Source organism: Lissotriton vulgaris, chromosome 2_1 (genome assembly GCF_964263255.1).
Source record: "Lissotriton vulgaris chromosome 2_1, aLisVul1.2, whole genome shotgun sequence".
In the NCBI taxonomy this organism is placed as follows: Eukaryota; Metazoa; Chordata; class Amphibia; order Caudata; family Salamandridae; genus Lissotriton; species Lissotriton vulgaris.
In genome coordinates, this window is record NC_141687.1 from 837,907,253 (window position 1) to 837,931,738 (window position 24,486).

Below are 24,486 nucleotides of genomic sequence, written 5' to 3' on the forward strand. Positions count from 1 at the left end.
ATCTAACCAAGGCTCTCCCCACTGCAGAAAGAGACCTTGCGCCACGTCAGAGTTCAGACGTCATTCATGATCCATCATGCACCAGCAGCTGAGTTTGTCCGCCCTGGCGTTCAGAGAACCTGCAAGGTGTTGAACCACAAGGGTCACGCCCTGATGTTCCAGCCACTGCCAAAGACGCAGAGCCTCCTGGCAGAGGGTCCACGACCCCACCCCGTCCTGTTTGTTGTAGTACCACATGGCGGTGGTGTTGTCTGTGAACACCTGCACTACACACCCCCGGACAGAGGGGAGGAATGCCTTCAGTGCAAGACGAATCGCCCGCAGCTCCAAAAGGTTGATATGGAGCCGGGACTCCGCCGGAGACCAGAGGCCTCTGATCTCCGCCTCTCCCATGTGGCCTCCCCAGCCCTAGAGGGACGCGTCCGCCACAACTACGTGCTCCGGTTGGGGAAGGGAGAGGGATCTGCCGCTGACCCAATCGCGGTCCGCGAGCCACCACTGCAGCTGTCTTGCAGTGCCCTCCGAGATCAGGACATGGTCGGACAGGTTGCCCTGATGCTGGGCCCACTGAAACTTCAGGTCCCACTGCAGAGCCCGCATCTGCCAACAGGCGTGATGCACTAGAAGGATGCAGGAAGCCAACAGCCCCAGAAGTCGCAGCGTCAACCTGACCGAGACTCGGGATAAAGGCTGAAAGATCGGAATCAGAGCCAGAATATACTGAACCCGCTGCTCGGGGGGATAAACCCGAAACTGAGCCGAGTCGAGAACCGCTCCGATGAAGAGGAGCTTTTGAGAGGGACACAGGTGTGACTTTGGCACGTTGATGGAGAACCCCAGCAGGTGCAGGAGATCCGCCGTCGTTTGGAGGTGGCTGACGAATGTCTGGGGCAAGCCCGCCTTCAACAACCAATCGACGAGGTAGGTGAAGACTGAAACCCCTAACCTGCGCAAATGAGCGTGGGGCGCTGGTAAGGCCGAAGGGGAGCATGGTAATCTGAAAGTGCTCGTGGCCTACGGTGAACCGCAGGTAGCGCCGGTGGGCCGGCAGGACGGGGATGTGGAAATAAGCGTCCTGCAAGTCCAACGCTACCAGCCAGTCTCCCGGGTCCAGGGCAGCTAAGACCTGAGCCAGTGTCAGCATTTTGAACTTCTCCTTCCGGAGGAAGCCGTTGACGTTCCGTAGATCCAAGATAGGGCGTAGGCCCCCTTTGCCCTTCTTGAGTACCAGAAAGTAGTGGAGTAGCAACCACGCCCTACTTCTGGCCCAGGAACGCGCTCAATGGCCTCCTTGGCCAAGAGGGCTGTAACTTCCTCCTGCAGAAGCCGCAAATGATCCCCCGATACGCGGTGGTATTGCGGGGGCATGGCTGGAGGGGTCGTCTCGAAGGGGAGGGAGTAGCCCCTTCGGACGATTTGCAGCACCCACCTGTCCGATGTGATAGTGCGCCAGTGGGAGTGGTGATGGCGAACCCTGCCCCCCACTGGCATCACATGGGCCCGAAAGCACGGACTAGGAAGGTTTTGAGGCAGATGCTGCGGGGGAAGGTGTGGACTGGCCTCGCTGTTGTCCCCGACCGCCTCCACGGCGGTTTCCACGGCCTACACCGCGTTGGATGTTAGTCTGGGGTGCGTGGCTGGCAGCACATGTGGGGGTGCCAATTTCTTGGCCACGAAAGGAGCGAAAGGCACCCGTTTGCTGGTGCGGGGGCGAGAGGCCCAAGGACTTGGCCGTAGCCCTGGAGTCCTTAAAGCGCTCAAGCGCATGGTCTGCCTTGTCGCCAAAGAGGCGACGGCCATCAAACGGCATGTCCATGAGGGAATTCTGGACATCTGCTGAAAAGTTGGCGGACCTCAACCAGGCGTGGCGACGAATCGCCACCGTCGTTGCCATCGCTCTGCCTAGTGAGTCGGTGGTATCCAGCCCACACCGGATGGAAAAACGTGCAGCATCTCGACGCTCCGCAAGGGCTTGGGCGAGTTTAGCCTTGACCTCCGCCGGGCATTGTGGCAGCACGTCCGCAACTGTGTCCCACTTGGAGTGGGTGTAGGGGCCCAAGAGGCATCCCAGACTAAGGGAGGAGAATATTTTCTTTCCGTAATTCTCATACCTCTTGGATTCCCGATCAGGCGGCGCTGACGGGAATGCGGTCTGGGAGTTCGAGGCCTGGATGACCAGGCTCTCGGGGGTGGGGTGGGTGGACAGGAAACAAGGGTCGCCCGGGGCCGGGCGGTGGCGTCTGGCCACGTTCCTATCTACAGACTGACCTGCAGCGGGCCTGGACCAAGAGCCCAAAAGAGCGTCAGTCAAGGTCTCATTAAACGGCAGCAGAGGCTCAGCCGAGCTTGACTGCGGTTTAAGGACCTCAGTGAGGAGGTTAGTCCTCACAGCCGCGACGGGGAGCTCAAGGCCCAAGGCCTTGGCTGCCCACGTCAACACCACACTGAAGGTTGCCCCCTCCTCCGAAGCCACGGTAGGAGGTCAGACAAAACCAGTGTCTGGCGAAGTGTTCAGACCACTGGCATCCCCAAGTCCACCTGTCCAGTCCTCCTGGGACTGACACTCACGTGTCAGAGGGTCCTCAGACCCCTCCCAATACTCCTCATCACCCATCTCCTGATAATCAGGGTTGTCAAATGATGGGGCCGGTTCATTGAAGTAAAACTCCCCAAGCAGGTTCGAGAGTGGTGCCCAGCGGCGCCGCTCGGAAACCAGAACCGGGTCGAGGGAGGTATCGGGGATGGCGCCGCCCGAGGACGGCGCCGGAGGCGACACCTGCGGGAACGGCGCCGGTGAGGTCGTCAGGTCGACCGGCGACGATCCGGATCCAGAAGCGGATCCAGTGGTGCCCTGCGGCGTCGGGGCCGAAGCACCTGCCGGCGTCGGGGCCGAAGCACCCGACCCACTAGGGCCCCCAGACGGGTCCGCTGGGCCCGAAGGTGCTGCGGAGCCCGTTGGAGGAGTGAGGGACCTCATGGCCATGAGGAAGCGATCGATCTCCTCCGGCGTCGCTTGCTGCCCAGGGACCGGAGGGTATGGGGCAGGTCGCGACGCCCGCGACTCCGACGGATCGCATCGCATCGCGCGAGCGTCGGGGGGAGTCGGAAGAGCGATGACGTCTCTTAGACTTCTTGTGCTTACCTGTCGACTTCGATCCTGAGGAGTGATGTCGACTCCCGGAGCTATGATGGCTCCGCCCCGCGACCGGTCCCTCGACCTCCGTCCGGACCGGGACCTCTCACGGCACGGGGCCGACTGCCGGAGCTCGAGCCGTTTGCGGGACCGCTCCCGCCTAGCTTTCGAGGTTAAGGCCCGACAGTCGGAGCAGGTCGGTGCCGAACATCAGCCGGTCGCAGTCCTCACAAGGTTTAAAACCTGGCATCCCTACCGGCACTGATCGGAGTCGAAGACTCGAAGAATGATCAAAAAGATCTCAAAAAAGTTTAGTCAAAAAGTGACTAAGGGACCATTTTATCTGAATCTGCGCTGCTGGCGCGGAAAAAAGAAGTACTGACGTCAGCACGCGGAGGCGGCGTCTAAGTACTCCGACGACGTCATCACGGCGCCCACAACAGACACGGAGCCGCAGACGACGCCTACCGACGCGCAAGGGTACTGCTACGCAAAAATTTCCGGATCCAGTCTGACGCCTGGGGATATTTTAAGGTAAGGAATCTAATACTAACCTGTTTCTTTCAGATAAATATGTTGATGTGTTCTAATTTCTTGTAGAGCGAATCTAACATCACAATTGGCTCCTCAGCACCTCAAGTCATACTGGGTACATCTGGAAGATGACACTGTAGGAGCATGAATCTTCACAATGTTTATTGAACTGTAGGAGATACCTTCAAGACAGAATTTTGGAGCAAAGAGAACTGCCTCTCAATTCTATCATACTGATGATTGTATTTTATTAAAAAGGGGACTATTCGCCTGAGCTGAGAGGTCACCCAGATGGGCTCCCCATCTTTGCAATGAAGGATCCATTAAAATATTTTTTATCAGAGGAGATTTCTGAAAAGGGACTACGAGGAGCATATTCTTCCTCTTGCTTTACCATTCTGGGGTATGCATGGAAGCGCTGTTGAATAGGATTTGATATATATATGTATATATATATATATATATACACACACACACACACACACACACATACACACACACACACACACACACACACACAAAGTTTTCAGCAGACAAGTGTACTTTAACAATAAAATGACTTTGCAGCATAATGAATAGCTAAAATGTATTACATTTCATTTACTTAAAATATTTAAACAGTCAATTATATCCAAGCAGTCACTAATGAAATAAGATATTTAATAAAAATGACTACGAACACCATTCACAAACCTTTTTCAGAAAGAGAAGAAAGAAAAAGTGAGACAATGTTAGCAGATAGGCTGCCACAGAAGGTTAGATAAATGTCTCTGTGTCTTTAATGAATTACCCTCTGCCAGTGTGCCCTAATTCCCTACATTTGACATTTACAGCAGTTCATTTTTACAGTAAAAAGAGTATTGTGTGAATAAAATATATGTTTTACCGTGAGAGGCTTGCTTATGTGAAAGGTAAGTACAACAAGTAACGATCAACGCAGTTTGTCCAGAAAGAAGCATAGAGCACACCAGTCAGCTAGTGTCGGACGACAGCGCCGAATGCAACTAGCACGGACTCCCTTGCCTCTGTTGGGGTGGACTGACCCTACGGCTTCTTAATTTGGAAGTGTTTTGATTTACACTCAGTGAACCTATACTTCTTTCTGCTTGTATGAATAGCAACACATACCCAGTCGGTTCTCTATGTACAACGCGTCTGATATGGTGCGCTAAGTAAGTGTACCGCCTTGAATTCTGGATGGACGAGCGAACAAGTACTACCAGTTCTGACATCATTCTGCTCCTGTCCTGAAGGAGTCCAGTGGTCTGGACAAAACACATTGGCTGTTATCTGTTGTACATACCTTTCACATATGAACCGTGAAAAATATACCGAATAAAAAAGTTGTGCACACACTTTGGAAATCACATTGGACTGTTTTTGGTTATTACTCGTGGAAATAATCGAATTCTTGCATGATGCACCCAGAGTTGTATTTGAACTCGTATAGTCCTGTTGTTGGACTACATCTTGGCAGCAGGTGCGTTTTATGCTATGCTGATTTGTGGTCAGACCTCTCCTTTACTGACCATTTTCTATAAATTTCAACCCCCCAGAGGGGGGCCTCTGTGACCACTGGGTGCAATCTCCTATTGAAACTAAACTGCTTTGAAATGCTTTTGAGACTGGCACCACCAATGGAATGATTGGATTACAGAGCGGGATAGTTAGTATTGCTAGAGGCCCACAGATGGCATAATTAGCTCCCCAGACATCGTTGCATGGGTCTCATGTGGCGCCTGGCATAAGAAATTAGGAAAACTGCAAGATGACATTGATCCTAGCAGAAACAATATTTGATGTGCTGTTGGATAAGGAGTTTGAAACAGACTGCAGATAGATAGCTAGCAGTTGTTCCTCTAAAGGAAATACTTCAGCAGGCTGGGTCCTCAGGATAACAGGTTCATATTGCAACTGACTAAACTGGAACCAGTGTTGATTTTTTGTGGTTAACATGCATACCCAGTCTGCAAAGAATCACTAAGGTCAGATGGAAAAACCTTAAAACTGCTTCCAATGTTGCTGTCGTGATCAACCAATAGTATAGACAGGCATAGATTAAAACCTTCTCCTTAAGATATGCCGGGACAACTGCATTGCATCTGGTGAATGTTCTTAGTCCTGACTTCAGTCCAAACAGAAGTATCTTAAACTGAGAATGGTCGTTAACCACTAGAAACCTCAGGAACATATGGTGTTTTTGGCGATTTGGATGTGGAAATAGGTATCTTGGAGATCTCTATCACACATCCAGTCCTCCTGGCGAATCTGTAGGTAAATCTGGTACAGTGACAGCATTCTAAATTTTAATTTGCTTATCCACTTGATGACCATTTTGAGATCCAGAATGGGTCTGAACACTTGTTTTGGTCACTTTTTCAAACCATAAATTAACATGAATAAATCCGCATTTCTTTCTCATTATAAGCAACTTCCTCTACCACCTGCTTCTCCAGCAATTCTGCGCTCTCATTCACAGACACCAGCCAGAGCTCATAGACTATGGAAAGTTAAGAAAGGACGACCCCCTCACTAACCTAAACACAGCTTTTGATGTGGCTGAGAACTACCTTGACATACCCAAGATGCTGGATGCAGAAGACATTGTTGGAACTGCCCGTCCGGACCAGAAGGCCAGCATGACCTACGTTTCTAGCTTCTACCACGCCTTCTCAGGAGCACAGAAGGAGGAAACGGCAGCCAATCGCATCTGCAAGGTGCTGGCGGTCAACCAGGAGAACGAGCAGCTCATGGAAGACTATGAAAAGCTGGCCAGTGATCTGCTGGAGTGGATCCGTCGCACCATTCCCTGGCTGGAGAACCGGGCGCCCGAGAACACCTTGCAGCAGAAGCTGGAGGACTTCCGGGACTACCACCGCCTCCACAAGCCCCCCAAGGTCCAAGAGAAGTGCCAGCTAGAGATCAACTTCAACACCCTGCAGACCAAGCTGAGGCTCAGCAACCGGCCGGCCTTCATGCCTTCCGAGGGGAAGATGGTGTGGGACATAAACAACGCATGGGGAGGCCTGGAGCATGCCGAGAAGGACTACGAGGAATGGATGCTCAGTGAAATACGCCGGCTAGAGAGACTAGATCACTTGGCCGAGAAGTTCAGGCAGAAGGCTAACATCCATGAATCGTGGACCGATGGCAAAGAAGCGATGCTGCAGCAGACGGATTACGAAAGGGCCTCCCTGTCGGAGATCAAAGCGCTGCTGAAGAAGCACAAGGCCTTCGAGAGCGACCTGGCGGCGCACCAGGACCGCGTGGAGCAGATCTCCGCCATCGCGCAGGAGCTCAATGAACTGGATTACTATGATTCACCAAGAGTGAACGCCAGGTGTCAGAAGATCTGTGACCAGTGGGATAACTTGGGGGTTCTCACCCAGAAACGCAGAGAGGCCTTAGAGCGGACCGAGAAGCTTCCAGAAACCATTGACCAGCTGTACCTGGAGTATGCCAAGAGGGCGGCGCCCTTCAACAATTGGATGGAGGGCACCATGGAGGACCTGCAGGACACCTTCATCGTCCTCGTCATAGAAGAGATCCAGGGACTCAGCACCGCCCACGATCAGTTCAAGGCCACTCTGCCAGATGCAGACAAGGAGGGACAGGCCATCTTGGGTATACACAACGAAGTCGCGAAGATTGCCCAGACCTACCACATCAACATGGCCGGAACCAACCCCTACTCCACTATCAGCCCCCAGGAGATTAACAACAAGTGGGACCACGTCCGACAGCTGGTGCCGCGAAGGGATCAGGCCCTAATGGAGGAGCACGCCAGGCAACAGCAGAACGAACGACTCCGCAAGCAGTCTGCAACACAAGCCAATGTCATCGGGCCCTGGATACAAACAAAGATGCAGGAGATCGGGCGCATTTCCATCGAGATGCACGGCACTCTTGAGGACCACCTGCGGCAATACGAGAAAAGCATTGTCAACTACAAACCAAAGATTGACCAGCTGGAGGGTGACCACCAGCAAATCCAAGAGGCACTTATCTTCGACAACAAGCACACAAACTATACCATGGAGGACATGCAAGTGGGCTGGGAGCAACTCCTCACCACAATCGCCCGAACCATCAACGAGGTTGAGAACCAAATCCTGACCCGAGATGCCAAAGGCATCAGCCAGGAACAGATGAATGAGTTCCGGGCCTCATTCAACCTCTTTGACAGGGACCACTCTGGCAGACTGGGGCCCGAGGAGTTCAAAGCCTGTCTAATCAGTTTGGGCTATGATATTGGAAACGACGCGCAAGGAGAAGTTGAGTTTTCCCGCATTATGAGCATTGTGGACCCCAACCGCTTTGGACTGGTGACATTCCAGGCCTTCATTGACTTCATGTCTCGTGAGATGGCGAACACAGACACAGCGGACCAAGTTATGGCTTCCTTCCAGATCCTAGCTGGAGATAAGAACTACATCACAGCGGATGAGCTGCGCCGCGAGCTGCCCCCAGACCAGGCAGAATACTGCATTGCAAGGATGGCACCATACAACGGGCATGACGGTGTGCCAGGCGCCTTGGACTACATGTCCTTCTCTACGGCACTCTATGGCGAAAGTGACCTTTAACCCCTTCTCCACCCTTTGTCTCCCTTCGATTGTCATACAGGCGCACCTTTCTTTGTATGCAATGCAGCCTCCATTCACGTCCCTTGTTCGTCTCCCCCATTGCTTCTGATTAATAGAATATCACATTTTTGGGGAGGGATGGACTCTTTCACATTTCTAAAGACGTCTGCACAGCCCTTAAAGCTGCAGTGCTACCAAAAGCCAAATAAAATCTCTGAATTGTACCACAGGGACAAAAACCAGACAAAAATCTTGACTTTAATTTAGTCACATCAGAATTCCGCATAATAATGTAGCGTCTTCTGTGAATGCGCTTCAGCCTAGATGCTTCCCACCATTACGGATTAGCGATCCATGCAGTGTTGGGCGTTGCACGTTGCAAAGGGAAATACTGCGCATGTACTACCCAGAACTGTCCAGAGTATGAATACAGCCAAACTCTTGGGAGAATGCCCCTGTAAGAAAGCTGTACCCACAGCATGCTGGATATATTGCACACTTTAAATGCCTACATGTTGGGCAGGGGTATCTAATGTTGATGCATCAGGGCCAAGTCAATGCCAGAATTTCAGAAGGCGACCAAACTAGATGATTTCCATGTAGATTCCAGCAAGATGTTGACATTCTTTCGAGCGGATCTCGATGGCACGGAGATGATTTTCTTTGAAATACACATGAAGGGAGAGACTTGAATATAAGCAGGTATCCCATTATACATTTTGTGCAATTTTCAATACCCATCTGCCTCCCATTATACTCTGCCACCCTTGCAGATGGTATGTGAAGCTTCCCTATCCGAGTAAGTAATGGAGAGTGGGGAAGAATGGAGTCACTACTTTGATGGTGGTTTCCTGAGCATCTGGAGACCTCCTCCCGCCTTTGAAAACTTCCAACGGGGATAGAGCTGTCTTTTTTGTTGCTGATGTTGCCACTGAGGTGGTCTGAACTCTCTGAGTGGGAAGAAGTGCTTTTCAGAGGACTTATACGGATGTTTTCACTATTCAAGTTCCACCACCTTTAGAGTCATTTAATCACCCGCATTGGATCCAAAAAGCATACTGACAAAAAAGTGAAGGTTCATTATCTGCTATTATACCTCGGGCTTTAGACCGGTTAATCTGAGCCAAGAATAGGTCTTATGACCTAAACCATGGCAGTAGCCGTGAGCTGCTAGGTCAGAAGAATCTCCAGCTGCACTTATTACTTATTCGAAATGAGCATTGCCTTATTCAATACTTTCTGAATTCCTGTCTTCTTCTGGACGTTTATCTGAGAGCCACTGAAGTAAACCCAAAAGCGCTGTATCACATCTTTCCAGTGAAGCAATTGTGCGAGCTTTTTCTTTCAGTTGCAGCAGTCCTACAAAGGTTGCTTCCCACTGAATCAATGTACTTGCTCTCTTTTTGTGGTGGGACAAAAGAAGCAGAGTGAAGCTTCTTGGGTTTAGACAGAATCACTGGGTCCAGAGGAGGGGGCCGCTCTCAAGAAAAGAGGGTCTTGCTCTGGAATTTTAAATTTCTTTAGCAGTATTACTGATGCACTTCTGGCCGAGGCAAATGTTATAAATAACTGCATGATCAGATCAAGCAAAGCAGGGACTAAAGGAAGAGGAGGTCAAAAAAAGACCGATGGTGTAGTGCCATGAAAATCACTGATGATGTAGGTGGAGGAAGAATATGTATCTTTATTAGCCCCTCTCACTAGAACTTCATTAAAGGTTGCAATGTCAAATATGGGAGATACCCTCAACAGTGGAGAATCCAATGGAGTAACTTCTGACAGTGACAGAAGTATAAAGAGACGAAGGACATAAACAACATCTAGCCCTCATACTGGAATGCCATGAATGTTGTGAATATGATTGCTTGGAGTTTCTTCTAGAGGAAGACCTTGAGGGTTGTCGAGGATTTAGTGACAAGGCTCCCTGGGAACAGACACAGGTTTTAAGCCTCTTGGTTGAGGGAGGCTTTTGAGGACCTGCCAATGCTATTGGTGCAGGCATGTGTGAAATAGCGGGAGGGGCAGGAAAAAAAATCTTTGTGGAGGACTTGCTGAAAGGTGGACTGAAGGAATGACCTGACGAGTAGGCAAATATGCCCTGGAGTATTCGACTCTGAAGTCTTGTCCAGTCTCCTTTTCAGTGTTTTCACTCCTTAGAAAGCTTTAACCTGCACAACATTGATTTTTTAGACAGCGATGATGAGTGCATTGCCAATGTCAATCGATGTCTTGACATTGAACAGGAGCGATGCTTGGACAGTGAATGCTTCAATGTTGCCCGGGACTGCTTCTTCAACGATGAATGGTATCTTGGAGTCGGTTATATTAACAGCTATCTTACCTTCGATGGCAAGCAGGTCACAACCATCCTTGAAGTTGAGCGGGTACAATGTTGTTTTTTTGAATAACACCTTTCTCTCACATGTCCCTAGATGTCACCCATGGGATTCTTTGGAGAACACAGACTGGTATTTGGGATAAGAGGTAACAAAAAGGAGAACAATATAAACACAACCTCAGGAATTAAGACAATATTATGAATAGTCACTCCAAATACCACAACACTTAAACACCATGACTATGGTTAGGCTTGTATTGTGAAATTTCAAGGCCCTGAACACTCCAGTTAAACATCATAAACCAGCAATATCCGACCCAAATCCACATGCCACTGCCACACAAAAAGCTAGTAGTATGATTGCACTACACACAAGACAAAGAGGAAGGCAGGTATGCCATCTTAATAGGGAAAATGGAGGAAAGACTTAACATTAGTAGTATCCCATGCCCCCATGCCCCAAATTCCAGGAAGGATTGATTCTTTCTTGGATGCCTATAGATTGTAGGTGGGTATGACATCATCTTTGCATTTTTCCACTTATGTGTCCACGATTGCATTACATTTATTCATGTATTTGAATGCACATTTTCATTTACGAATGCTGCTGCATTTAGTATTCGCTTGCATGTGTACAACATATAAAATATAATAGTTCAATACTGCATCAATTATTCATAGATATACATTCATATCATTTACACACCATAGAATTCAGTGAAGCTGACAACAAGAATAATATGCTAATTCTTGCATTTTACAGCACACTTTCAAATTAACTGAAAAAAACTGTACTTAAGCTTGGTACAGACATGAATCAGGCAAACAGAAATATTGAACTTCGCGATGTGAAAGTTACGGCTGCAAATAACCTCAATGAGGCTGCGGTTGCTTGTGGCCACTCTGACCTTATCAGCATGATTGGTAGTACCATAACAGGGAGAGAGAACAGTTTCTTAAAGAGCAAAATAACAGCCCTGGTGTTCAGCTAGGGTAGGTCGGCTGGAGGCCACCTCAAGAAACTCAGACACTTTTGGTGCTGAGATAGCTTAAATAAGAGGCTAAAAGAAAGGGGTTGGTGCATCATTCAATGCAATGAACTTATAAAATACTGTCGTCATTTTGGAATTATTTTAAAGATTTTACTTATTAATAGATTTCTCTTCCACTACTTTGTTTATTTACAGAGTTATAGCCAGACATATTTTCCACACAAGATTAGATTGTTTATTTTAATAAAGTCTTAAAATATGTGAATCGAGTTGACTCCTGTGTGTGTCTATCCATGGTGAAAGATGTTCAGAACTCACTAACAAGTAAAGAATCCTGTAAGGGTTACCCAGAGGGATCATTGCCCATAACGCACCATCTTCGTGGAATATGTAGATGGTCTATTATAGCCCACCAGGCTTATTGTCTCTTATTAATAAGTTAGAATTGAGTCTACACTTCGCAAGGGGGTCTGGGGAGCCTAATCCAAGACTATATTTTGCATAAGACAGCAAAAAATATATAAGGTATTCTTGCCTCATTGGGCTACTCCCATTTAGTCCATTTACCTGCCAGGGATAGGCACCAGTTGGCAAATATATAAACGGAGGAATGTTGAAAACACTTACTGGGGCACTCAGAAAGAATAATTTGTACGACATGATTCCATCTTCTCAAGCATTAGCAAGTCATACTCCAGGATAGACCTGAATCTGGGCACTGAAGCCCTACTGGACTCTAGGGCCAGGACTTACTGCAATATCCAATCATATATCCATAATCTGGGACTGCTGCAAAATCAGACTTCACAAAAATACAATTTGCAGTGTGGTGACTGCACTCCGCTAAAGGACAGTGTATACAAAGAAATGAGTAAGCAGATAGAAGAATATTCCCTATTAAATGAGTGAAGAAGTAACTCTTACAACCCTTTGCGATATTTTTAAAGCAGTCATTATGGGGAAATGCACTCCTGCCAAAGCGGATCAAATGAGGTCCTCGAATCTGATGAAAATCAACCTAGAGAAAGAACGAAAGCCTGCAGAGTAGCACCACAAAACAAAAAAGCTCTATTTAACCCTCAGGGAAATGACGTATCGTAAGGCCGATTAAACACACTAACAGAAATGTCCAAGAGATCCCTCCTGAAACTGAAACAATACTTCAACGAAACATGGTTTTATGTCTATATGTTATATCTTTATATTATTAGCAAACAGGTAACGAATGCAGAGGAACAAACTAGATTCCCCAGTGTAATTAATACTAAGGTAATTATGACAACTTCTGAAAGGGAGGAAAAAAACGAAATTGTTAAATTCTTTGGAAAATTATACACCAGAGAAACCCAGGATGTTAGTGGGGTAGGAGCCTCTTTGAAGGAGGTAGAATTAGGACTCCTGACCCAACAAGAAAAAGAACAGTTAGGAACTCCCATTATTGAAAAGGTCATTAAGCGGTACTTACGAGTCTCCTGATAAAAAACCTCCAAGCCTAATGGTTTGTCAATGCATTTCTTCAAATTATTTCAACCCTCCCAACACCAAAGTTAATACAACTCTACAATTTTACAGGACAGGAAAGTAGCCATTGCACTATTAGACAAAGAGGGCAAACGCAAGAAATGCAGCTCATCTTTTAGACCCATAATATTTCCCAACCTAAATCACTTAATATTTACAAAGTTTCTAGCCAACAGAGTAGAAAATTTGATACCTTGATTGAACAACCCAGAATCAGGATTAATCAAAGCCACAGAGATCTCCAACAACTTAAGACGAGTTATATACCTACTAGAAAAAACTAACCAAAGAAAAATCCCAGCAATCATACTTGCAATGGACACAGAAAAAGCATGCGATCAAGTAGACAGGGTATTTCTAAAAATGGAGCTGTGGAAGTTTGGGAAGACCCTTAAGCAAATTTATAATCTGGTGAATTACGTCAGTCCAGTAGCATCAGTAACAGCCAACAGAGACACCAAAACAGTCTTTAGTTCAGGGGTCTCCAACAGTTCGATCACAATCTACCATTAGCTTGTTGTCTACCTCTTAGTAGCTCCCACATAATTGCCTGTCAGCTGGTTTGGAATATGCACTGCAGTTTTGCTGAGGCCAAACTTTAAAAAACCTGTGTCCCATTCTGTGATGCCTAGGTAGATATCAGTGCAGGGCACTCTCTTCTGAAAGTGTTGTTTCTTTCCTTATTCCCTTCTTTAGTTCTTTTTTTCCCTCTTCCTTTCCAATCTTTTTGCTCTCCTGCCTTTCCTTCCATCTCCATTAATATATGTCTCCCATTTCTTACTTCCTCTCCTTCTTTCTCTTTGTTCCCATGTTTTTCTTTCTCTACTTCTTTCTTTGTCGTGTTTTCTGTTTACTTTTCATTCACTTTTTGCTGTTTTTCTTTCTCTACTGTTTTCTCATTCCTCTACTTCTCTCATTTACCTTTCTTTATACTTGCAGTTTTTGTTTCTATTTTCTTGTTTCTTTATTTCCTTTTTCCTTTTCTCGTGCTCATTCTTTTTTTATTTGTTCTTGTTCGCCTTTCAGGATTCCATTCTATTTTTTTTTTTAACAGGTTTTATTCATCAAATGACACATATAACGCAGGGCTCTGTACCTCAGAGGCCTCTGACCAATCAATAGACAACATCATGACTTTAACTTTTTTTAAAGAAATGTAAGAAAAGAAAATGAAGCAAGGATGTAGAAGTGCAATACAGATGAAAAATACCTTTTAGACCCCCCGCAGTCGCACCAACAACCTCTTAGTCCCATTTGGAATGCTGAATTGCCCCACACCATCCGCACCCACACCCTTATATATGCAATCAAATACCATTTGCACCAACGGGGCAACACCAATCTGAATGAAGGGGACCCCCCTCAACAACCGTCTCCAGCATCAACCCCCGATAAACTGCCCACCACTTCCAAATTTTAAAATGTTTCTGCGGGCAACCTCTGGCTGTGAAGATAGGGAGTTCTAGTCCCATACAAAAGTTTAGGCTCCTCTTCCATACAGACACTAAGGGTGGTGCCGGCGCCTTCCAAGTCCTGGTGATATCCCTCTTTGCCAATGTAAATCCCAACAACATAAGATGGCGTTTATAAATGTTGCCCCCAATCCCTTCCATGACATGTAGCAATACCAAATTCGGTGACCGGGGCAGGTCCCAGCCCAACACCTCCGAAAGGCAGGACATCACCCCTCTCCAGAACTGCGCCAAAGAAGGGCAATGCCAGACCGTATGTATCAGAGTCCCTTCATCTAAGGCATACCATGAAAGCCACCATACTCGCCCTCCACAAACGGACCCTTGTGAAGTAGACCCGGTGGAGATATTTGAATTGGATAAGACGTAGACATACCGCTATGGCCGCCCCAAGCGGGGAGGTCAGAGCTTCCATCAGTCCTCCTCGTCTAACAAGCCTACATCCTCCTCCCAAGTCGCTCTAAGTTTTTGCAAGGTGGGGGAGCTGTGTGTTACTAAGGGCTGATCAATCTTAGATATTTTGTGGTCCAGAAGATCCCCCATAAATACTTTGGCTTCCACCGGGCTGAATTCCGCAAGTGACTCTAGGCCTACCAGACTAGGAGAGAGGGCGTGGCGAGATTGGAGATATTTATAAAATTGGGACTCAGTCATCTGAAATTTGTTTTGTAGGTCTTGGAAGGACTTCAGGGTTATCCCCCTCATGACATCCCCGAGGGTAGAAATGCCAATATTGTCCCAGCCCCGAAACTCCGATAATGCGGCTAACTGTGGCAGGCGACCATTGTTCCATTGTGAGGTCTTCCGGGTCAGTGTGTACCACCACCCTATCCGCTGCGATGCCTACCGCCAAACATGGAAGACCACCCGAGTCACCGAGGGCAGAGCCCTGCGTACTGGTGCAGAGTATAGGATTGTGTGGAGAGAGAGATCCCCCATAAGGCGCCGCTCAACAGCGTAGGCTGGGTAATCCTGACCCCCATACCACCACTTGTTTAGGATGAGTAACTGTGAGGCCATATAGTAGGACAAGGTATCTGAGGTGGCCATGCCACTGCAATACGTAGATAGAAAACATGTATGCAGAGCGACTCTCACCGCACCTCCTGCCCATAGAAATTTCCCCAATGCCGAATTCACCTGTAAACCATCGAGGGGGGATCGGGTAGGGATGATTCTGCAATTGGTACAGTAAATGAGGAAGCGCGACCATCTGTATTTCTATTCTACTTTTATAACCTCTTGATTATTTTTTTTTTCTGATTCATTCTTTGTTTCTTCATGCTTCATTTTTCTGCTACTTTAATCTTACTTCCTTTTTTCTGCCTTTCCTCCTTTTCCACATTTTCCATTGCTTGCTTTTTTCTGTCTTACCTTCTGTTTTCTGTTTCTTTCTTTTATTTCTCCCTCCCAATTCCTATGTTTTCATTTTTCCTACCTTTTTTACCTTTCTTTCAACTATTTCTTTCTACCTTTGTTTTTGCTTTCTTCCTTTCTTAGTTTTTCTCTTAATTTCTAATCTCTTCATGTCTACCTTTTTTCCCCTTCTTTCCTCCATCCTTTTTTCCACCCTTCCTTTACTTCACAGTTCTCCCTCCTTTTTCCTCCCTCACGCACCACTTTCTTTTTTCTTAGTTTTCCTTCACTGTCTCTTTTTTTCTTCTTTTCCCTTCTTTCTTTATCTTTGCTTTGACTGTTTTTAATTTTACATTACTTCTCTAGGCACATTTAGCTTTTATAGAGAAATCTCTTCCTGCATTAATTTGTATGGCATGACTGCATGCACCCTAAGGGGTGACTGCAGAGATATGTTTCTTTATAGACAGCTATCAAGTCTGCATGTGCTTTTCAAAATGGATTGCAGACATTGGTCCTGGGTAAGGATGTTAAAAATTAAGCTTTGATTCGCTTCTTTGTGGACATCAACCAATGGACCTGAGGACAATTAGACAGATAGTGAAAGTGTGTTGGGCCCTGTCGTTCAAAATGAGAGCAGGGTCTTTACATGTATTGCTTGCCAACAAGCCCCGACAAGACATTCATCTCACACAGGTGATACATAAACAAGATCAAATGTGCAAGGCTGTTCCTTTTGGAGCCCACGGCTATCAATTTTGCGATATACCTATGATGACATTATTGTATGCTCACTGGAGAAAATCAGGGGCACTCTAGAAGTTGTGTTTAATTTGTGTACCGTTTTCAAACCCTTATGATGGGCAGTAGATCAAGAAGGTTTTCAATGATCAGATGAAGCTCTCCATATATGAAACGTTGGAGACCCCTGCTTTAGTTTGAACGGGGACAATAGAGAGGGTTGTTCCTTTTCCTCTTCACAATATTGATAGAACCACTGGTGGAAGTGAGCATGCAGATGGTAGGAGTAGGAGTAAAATCCAAAATGACGGAACCAGGCCTACCACAACATACACATAGGAAAATAACCAACATTGCACAGCTCTGTTGGGAATAAGGACTACTAACTATCAGTATTGTCAGATATTAAAAAAAACAAAAAACCTAACCATTATTTATATCTTGACTGGGTAGAATAACAGCATTAAAGATAAACATACTGCCCAGACTGGTATATGTTTTTCAAGCTCTCCCAATTCCCGTCCCTGAACGAGATTGCAAGCACCGCCGAAAGCCGGGTAGATTTATTTGGGGATGTAAAAAAAACCAGAACACAGACAGTTTTGAAATGTACTAAAACAGTAGTGGGTGAAATTGACAAAAATGGAGGGATACTAAAAAACTAACACAATTAAGGATCGCCTTAGAATGGTCAATATGGGAGACAGGAAAACACTGGCTCCATATGGAACGGACACTGATGTGATGCCCCTTTGGGATTTACTTTGCTTACCTAAAAAACATAGACCTCGGTTACATATGCCTCAGAGATACTCCACAGATTATTTGAAACGTGGGCCTCGCATGGCAAAGCAATTACATCCTTTCCATCATCTTTCACACCTATACATGGCAATCCAGATTTCAAACCAGTCAAGAGGGGTGATGCTCTCAAAGAATGGAGGGAGGAAGACCGGCAAATGGTGAGAGACATGTTTGACAGAGATAAAATGAAAGCATTGAAATAATGTAAAAAAATCATTTGCAATAAATGAACAGGAGAGGCTACATTAGGCACAAATAAAACACTGGGTCATTACACAATTTACTAGAGGCACGCATGAGGGACCTGATAACCTTTAAGAGAGTATTTAAAGGTCTGGGACTGCCCTGTGAGGTGTTTCTTTTGAGACAGAGTGGGTCGGGAGCTTTCGGATGTTCTTGGGAGCCCTCTTGACTGACCCCACGTAATGTCCTGTTGAAGCTGGTGGAGGAACTGGAGGGGTCCTCATGCCGAGCGAACTTTCATTGGCGTGGCCTGCCTGGTGGCCAAGAGATGTGGCCAGCGCATTAAGACAATCAACACCCCCTCGATCCTGTGCTGGCGCAGGGGTGTGGGGTGTAGATTGGTGTGCGCAACAGGCAAAAACCTATTTATGCTGATCGTGAATGCCCTCATACGTAAGAAAGGGTATGGGGGAAATGGTGTTCATTCTATGGTTTGTCGATGTAGAGTAACTGATTCTTATTGACGTGAATAAGACATGTTTTGGTATTTTTCTCAATGCACAGCTCCTATTATTTATGATGATGAATGTACTTGCTGTAAATTCATAATAAAGTTGGTCATTGTAAAAAGAAGCTATTTGTATCAGGCGAATCTATGAAGAAGCTAGTATTCAACCTTTACAAAGTACTAACATGCACACATATTGTGTCACAATGGTCCTACATGAAAACCCAGGAAAAGGCCCTGTATTAAAGGAAAACGGAATGGTGTGACATTGCATAGATAAGTCAGTGTACAAAACAGAGAAACCACCGGAACTAATTTAGGATATCACATAGGATCAGAAAACTGTTCCTAGGGGCAGGCACATACAGCTGATGTCAATGTGGGAAGTCGTTAGCTGATCTACATATCAGCACCCCAATGGGATAGATTAAAGTATACAAAAAGTGATGGATTAAATGTATGAATCAATCTCAGCTACTGCTAATTACTAGGGCCCATCCCAGTCCATTGTTATTTTGCACATCTTGCCACCTCAGTTTGGACCTAGCATATGCAAATCATCCTTGACTCTGCTATAATGGGAATAGTCCAGCCCGAACTGCCAGGCCAGGGCCTCCATGAACCAGAAGACAAGCAACCCAGGACCGGTTGTGCCCTAGTTAAACCAGGTTTGCCTTGGAAACGTCAAATGGTAATCATCTAGGGTGTAACCATGGAAATAAAGAGTGTATCAATGTGTAGATGTGCTTAATCACACAAAGTCATTCTTTGTGTGATTAAGCATATCTTTTGTTGTGTTAGCTAAATCTTTATTGATTTCCATCTGCTGCAAAGCAGGATAGATTCCCACACAGAGCCAACAAAGGAGTTTTCTGTCTGCCACTTTATGATAAAAGGTAGAATCCAGCAAATGAGTCCAGTTTATCCCAGTTTTATAGATTTGAGGATGTATTCCCTCGAGCAGAGACAGTGGCATTGTGATACCAGTTTTTGCTAATTCACAGTCTTTCCTGTATTCATTGTGGAGGTGGAAGCAGCATTCATTCTTAGCCAATGCAACAGTAGCCATAACCGACTGCAGCGGAAGATTGCCAATAACTATCCAAACTCACCTTTATCTTTCTGAGCATGTTTTTACTACCTAAAACCTAGCTACTGAGGAGTCGGATCGAGGTATATCCATGTTAGTAATTACTTTTCAATTGAATGAAACTCAATGCTCAATGTGTGTTTGAAAGGCACAGAAAAAGTCAGTCTCAAAAGCAGGCCTAAAGTTGCCGATGAGGGAGGAGGCAGAAGCTCAAGGGCTCCACTGCCTTCGTCAATAAAGAATGGAATTTCACTTAGCAGGACGCACCGGTTCCTCATCGTTTTCTGAGTCTAGGAAGCAAGTACTGTTTCAGCTCTAAGGTCCCTCTAAACTGAGAGAATTTACAATCATTCACCTGAGATTTAGTAGGGGCTGATTTCATATTTGGGAATAACTTTCCCAGGAAAATATCGAGTATTTTCTGAGGAACTGACTAAGATACAATCATCTGCCTTTGTGTGCTCTGCCAATAAAATACATTTCTAACCTCATTAGATTTATCTTGTTACAGTGTGTGATATTTTCCATTATGTTTGCTCAATAAGATCGAATAGTTTCTTACCTGTCGGTGTAGTTTTGCAGCTTGAAGATCTTTCTGGATTCAATATGCTGTGCATATTCCGCAATCTGGTGGTTGGGTCCGGAATCGTAGTCTCTTTTCTCGTTCTTTTTTTTTTTTGTAGCCCAGGTGGGCGTCGACGTCCCACCATTTGGTGTACCTTCGGTGACGTCGGCATGCTTTCGGCAGAAGCTACCACCCTTGGGCGCCATCTTCGGATTCTTTTTTCTGTCTCTTTTTCTTTTCTGTGTTTATAGTGAATCCATGGCTATGTTTGTTAATCCTTTTTCAAACGTAATTCTTTTCACGTGTCTTGTAAGCTTCAACTTTCTTTCTTTTTCTATGTGTTTCCACCTTCTTTTCCAGCCTCATCTTTCTGGCGGAGGCGGGTGGGTTCGCTAGTGAATCCAGAAAGATCTTCAAGCTGCAAAACTACACCGACAGGTAAGAAACGATTCGTTTTGCAGCGTGAATCTTTCTGGATTCACTATGCTATGCATAGATTTTGTAGCGGTTTTTGTTACTTTTGTGGCGGTTGGGTGGAAGATGAGCGTTGGTTGTTGAATATATGTTGAAGCACCTTTTGTCCTACTTGTGCTTCTTTGTTCATTTATACATCCACGCAATAGTGCTTAGTGAACGTGTGCACTGAAGCCCATGTTGCCGCCAGGCATATGTCCTGAATTGGTGTGTTGGCCAGAAAGGCAATTGTTCCTCCTTTCTTCCTGGTCGAGTGGGCCTGTGCCCCTCCTGTTAGCTCCTGGCCCACTTGCTTGTATCAGAATTGTATTGTCTGTGCGATCCATCGAGCTATGGTGCTTTTAGTCACTGGTTTACCCATGTAAGTGTTTGCGAAGGACACGAAGAACTGTTTTTGTCTTCCTGTGTCCTTTCGTCCTTTCAATGTAGTGCATCACTGCCCTTCTTGCGTCTAGAGTGTGGATTGCCCTCTCAGCGCTTGTAGTGGGGTTTTGGAAGAAGCTAGGGATCGGAATACTCTGATTCATGTGGAACCTTGACACCACCTTCGGCATGAAGTGCGGGTCCGTTCTCATCACGACCCTGTCACTGTGTATCTGGATGTAGGGTTCCTGCAGTGTCCGAGCCTGCAGGTCGCTCACTCTCCGTAGCGAGGTGATTGCTACCAGAAAAGCCGTTTTCATAGTCAGCATTTGCAGTGATGCTTTGTGGATGGGTTCGAAAGGTGCTTTCATGAGCTCTGTCAGTACCTCATTCAGGTTCCAAGCCGGTGGCGGCATTCTTTTTGGTGGCGCTATTCTTTCGCCCCTTCCAGGAATCTTTTTACGACTTGAGATGGGAAGAAGCTTCTCCCTGTTTCTCCTCTTGTGTATGCCACAATCGCTGCCAGGTGTACCCTTAGCGAGAATGAGCTTAGCTTAGCCTTTATTAGGTGCGTGAGGTACCTTAGCACCGTAGATTCCCTGATCAGTTTTCTATGTAGTTTTTTCTTACAACACCATTGAGTGAATCTTTCCCATTTTTCCCCATAGCACTTGCAAGTGCTGGGCCTTCTTGCCTCTCGTAGCACCCGCAGGCTGCTCTCTGGTAGTTTTAGATGTGCGAACTCTAAGTCCTCAGGAGCCAGGCTGAGAGGTTGAGGCTCTCCGGCTCTGGGTGTAGAACTTCTCAGTTTTACATGGAGAGTAGGTCTCTTCTTTTCGAGAACTTGTGGGGGGGGGGGGGGGGGCGGGGAGGGGGGGAGGGGAGGCCTGCGCCATCTCCATTATCTGAGAGTACCAGGTCTGTCTGGCCCATTGTGGTGCCACTCTTCAACCAATTAACACTCTTTTGTTGTTATTTTTCTAGCCATTGTGATGCCACCAGGATGAGCGTCATGTTGCTCGTCATGCATTTGTTGAGAACCCTGGGGATCAGTGGTATCGGGGGGAAAAGCGTAGGCAAATGTTTTTGACCAGCTTATCCATAGGGCATTCCCCTGTGATAGTGCCTCTGGTTGCCTGGATGCAAAGTATTGGCATTTTGCATTCCTGCGTGTTGCAAACAGGTCTATTGTTGGAGTGCCCCACCTCCTGAATAGCCTCTCTGTTTCCTGTATATTGAGTTCCCACTCGTGGGATACTGAAGTCTGCCTGCTGAGCCAATCCGCTTCTACATTGTCCTTCCCTGGCAGGTGTATGGCTAGCAGGTCTATTTTGAGTGGTATTGGCCATCTCCAGATTTCCTGTGCCAAGCTTGACAGAGGGAATGATTGAGTTCCCCCCTGTTTGTTGATATAAAACATTGTTGTGGTGTTGTCTATTTGTATCAGCACCTTCTGGCTGTACAGGTGTTTCTGGAAGGCCTTGAGGGCTAGCAACACTGTTTTCAGCTCCTGGTAATTGATGTGTCTGACCGCATCTGTAGGGCTCCACAGACCCCTCACTCTGAGCTTGTTCATGTGTGCGCCCCATCCCTTCTGGGATGCATCTGTGGTGATGGTCACTGTTGGGTCCGGTGGTGTTAGAGGTTTCCCCACTGTTATCCTTTCTTTGGTCCACCACCTTATTTCTTCCTGCACCCTGTGCGTTACAACCACCAGATCCTCCCAACTTCCTGTAGCTTGTGACCATTGCTGTTGTAGCCACTCCTGGAGCGGTCTCATCTGCAGGCGTACATTGGGGACCAGGTGTATGCATGACGCCATCATTCCCAAGATTTTGCTCACTGTCCTCACTGTCAGAGCTCGCCCCTTCTGGTAGTGACGTTTCTCCCTCAGTAGGCTGAGTGTTCTCTTTTCGCCGGGTAACACCCTGCATTGGAGGGTGTCGATTTGAGCACCCAAGAAGATCTTCAGCTGCTCCGGTTCCATTGAGCATTTTCCCCAGTGTATGGAGAATCCCAGACCTGTTAGCCTTCTTGTGACCTGCTGTGCGTGATCTTTGCATGTCCTGTAAGAGCTTGCCTTTATGAGCCAGTCGTCGAGGTAGGGGTACACGTGTATCCCCTCCCTTCGCAGATGTGCGGCCACTGCAGCGAGGCATTTGGTGAACACCCTTGGTGCGGACTTTAGACCGAAAGCCAGGGTTGTGAATTGGTAGTGATCGTTGTTCACTGTGAATCTTAGCATGTGCTTGTGCTGCCTGTTCATGGGGATGTGCAGGTATGCATCTTTGAGGTCTATGGTGGACAAGAAGTCCCCGGCCTTTATCTGTGGATGACCTCTTGTAGGGACGTCATCTTGAATTTTTGGGTCTTTACATATTTGTTTAGGAACCGTAGGTCCAGGATGGGTCTTAGGCTTTCGTCCACTTTTGGCACCAGGAAGTAGTATGAGTACACTCCCCTGTTCCGTTCTTTGAATGGGACCGTTTTGATGGCCTCTTTGAGGAGAGTTCTTGAGCTTCCTTTTGGAGCAATTGCAGTTCTCTTCCCGAGTGCTCTCTTCTCTTTGGCTTCCTGTTTGGTGGATTCTTTGCCAGCTCTATACAGTATCCGAACTGCATGATGTTCAGTATCCACGTGTCTGTGGTTATTTTTCTCCACTCCTGGAGAAAAAAATCTTAGCCTGCCTCCTACTGGTGTTACATGTTCCTTTGTGTCTTGTCCGTGTAGCCCTCTCCTCTGTTTTTCCGTGCTCCTCCCCTGGAGGGTTCGAGAGGGTGAGCACCTTTTCTCGTGTGCAGTCACTTAGAGGGGGGTTGTTCACCGCCTCTCCTTCTCTGTCCTCGTCCGTTTCCTCTTGATCGAAAGGACTAGCCCCTGTTCTGGTAGTTCCAGTTTTGCCTCTGCTGACCCTGGTGACCTTGGTTGTCACTCTGTTGTCCCTGGTGGAACGCCTGGTGTGATTCTCCTCGCTGGTTTCCACCTCTGCCGTTCGGCCTCCCTGTAGGAGTGCCCCTTCTTATCCCCCTGAATTGTAGGGCGCCCATGGACCTTGCCGTCTCGTTGTCCTTCTTCAGTTGTGTGAGCTTCTCATCAACTGGGGCCCTGAACAGTGTTTCACCATTGAAGGGGGTGTTCAGGATGTTGTTCTGAACGTCAGCTTTGAAGCCTGAGATCCTGAGCCAGACTTGCCTTCTCTATGTGATGATGATAGCCATCAGTCTGCTGGATGTTTCAGCCCCATCCAAGGCTGTCTTCAGGCACGAGTTAGCAATGCTTTTCCCCTCTTCCACAAGGTGTGATGCCCTCTTCACGGTATTGCTCCGGGAGGTGCTTGAGCAATTGGCCCATCTCATCCCAATGCTGGTATTGATGTCTGTTCAGGAGGGCGATTGAGTTCCTCCTGCTTTCCTTGTCAGGTGGAGGCCCAGATGTTGTTGGGACGTTGGCCCTTCTTCTGGCCATTGCAGCGATTATTGAATCTGCTGTGACGGACCCCTTGATGTAACCCGGGTCCTGGGAGGAGAATTTGTATTTCTTTTCCGTCCTCGGCGTTACTGATCTGCATGCAGCCGGGCCCTTGAAGGCTTCCGTCCCCTGGTCTGGGATACTTTTCAGCATGGGCAGGAATTAGCTTCTTGTCTGCGTGGGGAGCAATGTTTCCAGCAGGAAATCTGCTTTTGGCTTCTCCTCCTCCAGCTTAACCCCATAAGCTGCTGCTGCCTTCCTGACGACCTCATTGTATGCCCCGATGTCATCCGGCGGTGAAGGCCTCGAAGGGTATGTCTTCACAGCCTCCTCCGGGTTTTCGGCCTCGATGTCCTGC

At 47.0% G+C, this 24,486-nt stretch overlaps 1 protein-coding gene and 1 pseudogene across 5 annotated transcripts in view; one reads left to right on the forward strand and one right to left on the reverse strand.

Annotated features, from left to right (window-relative positions):
- IFT54 (intraflagellar transport 54) overlaps positions 1-24,486 on the reverse strand; it is a 372,547-nt gene that overhangs the window by 66,463 nt on the left and 281,598 nt on the right. The gene's annotated exons all lie outside the window — the stretch shown is intronic.
- On the forward strand, positions 6,133-8,787 carry LOC147731256 (alpha-actinin-1 pseudogene; annotated as a pseudogene).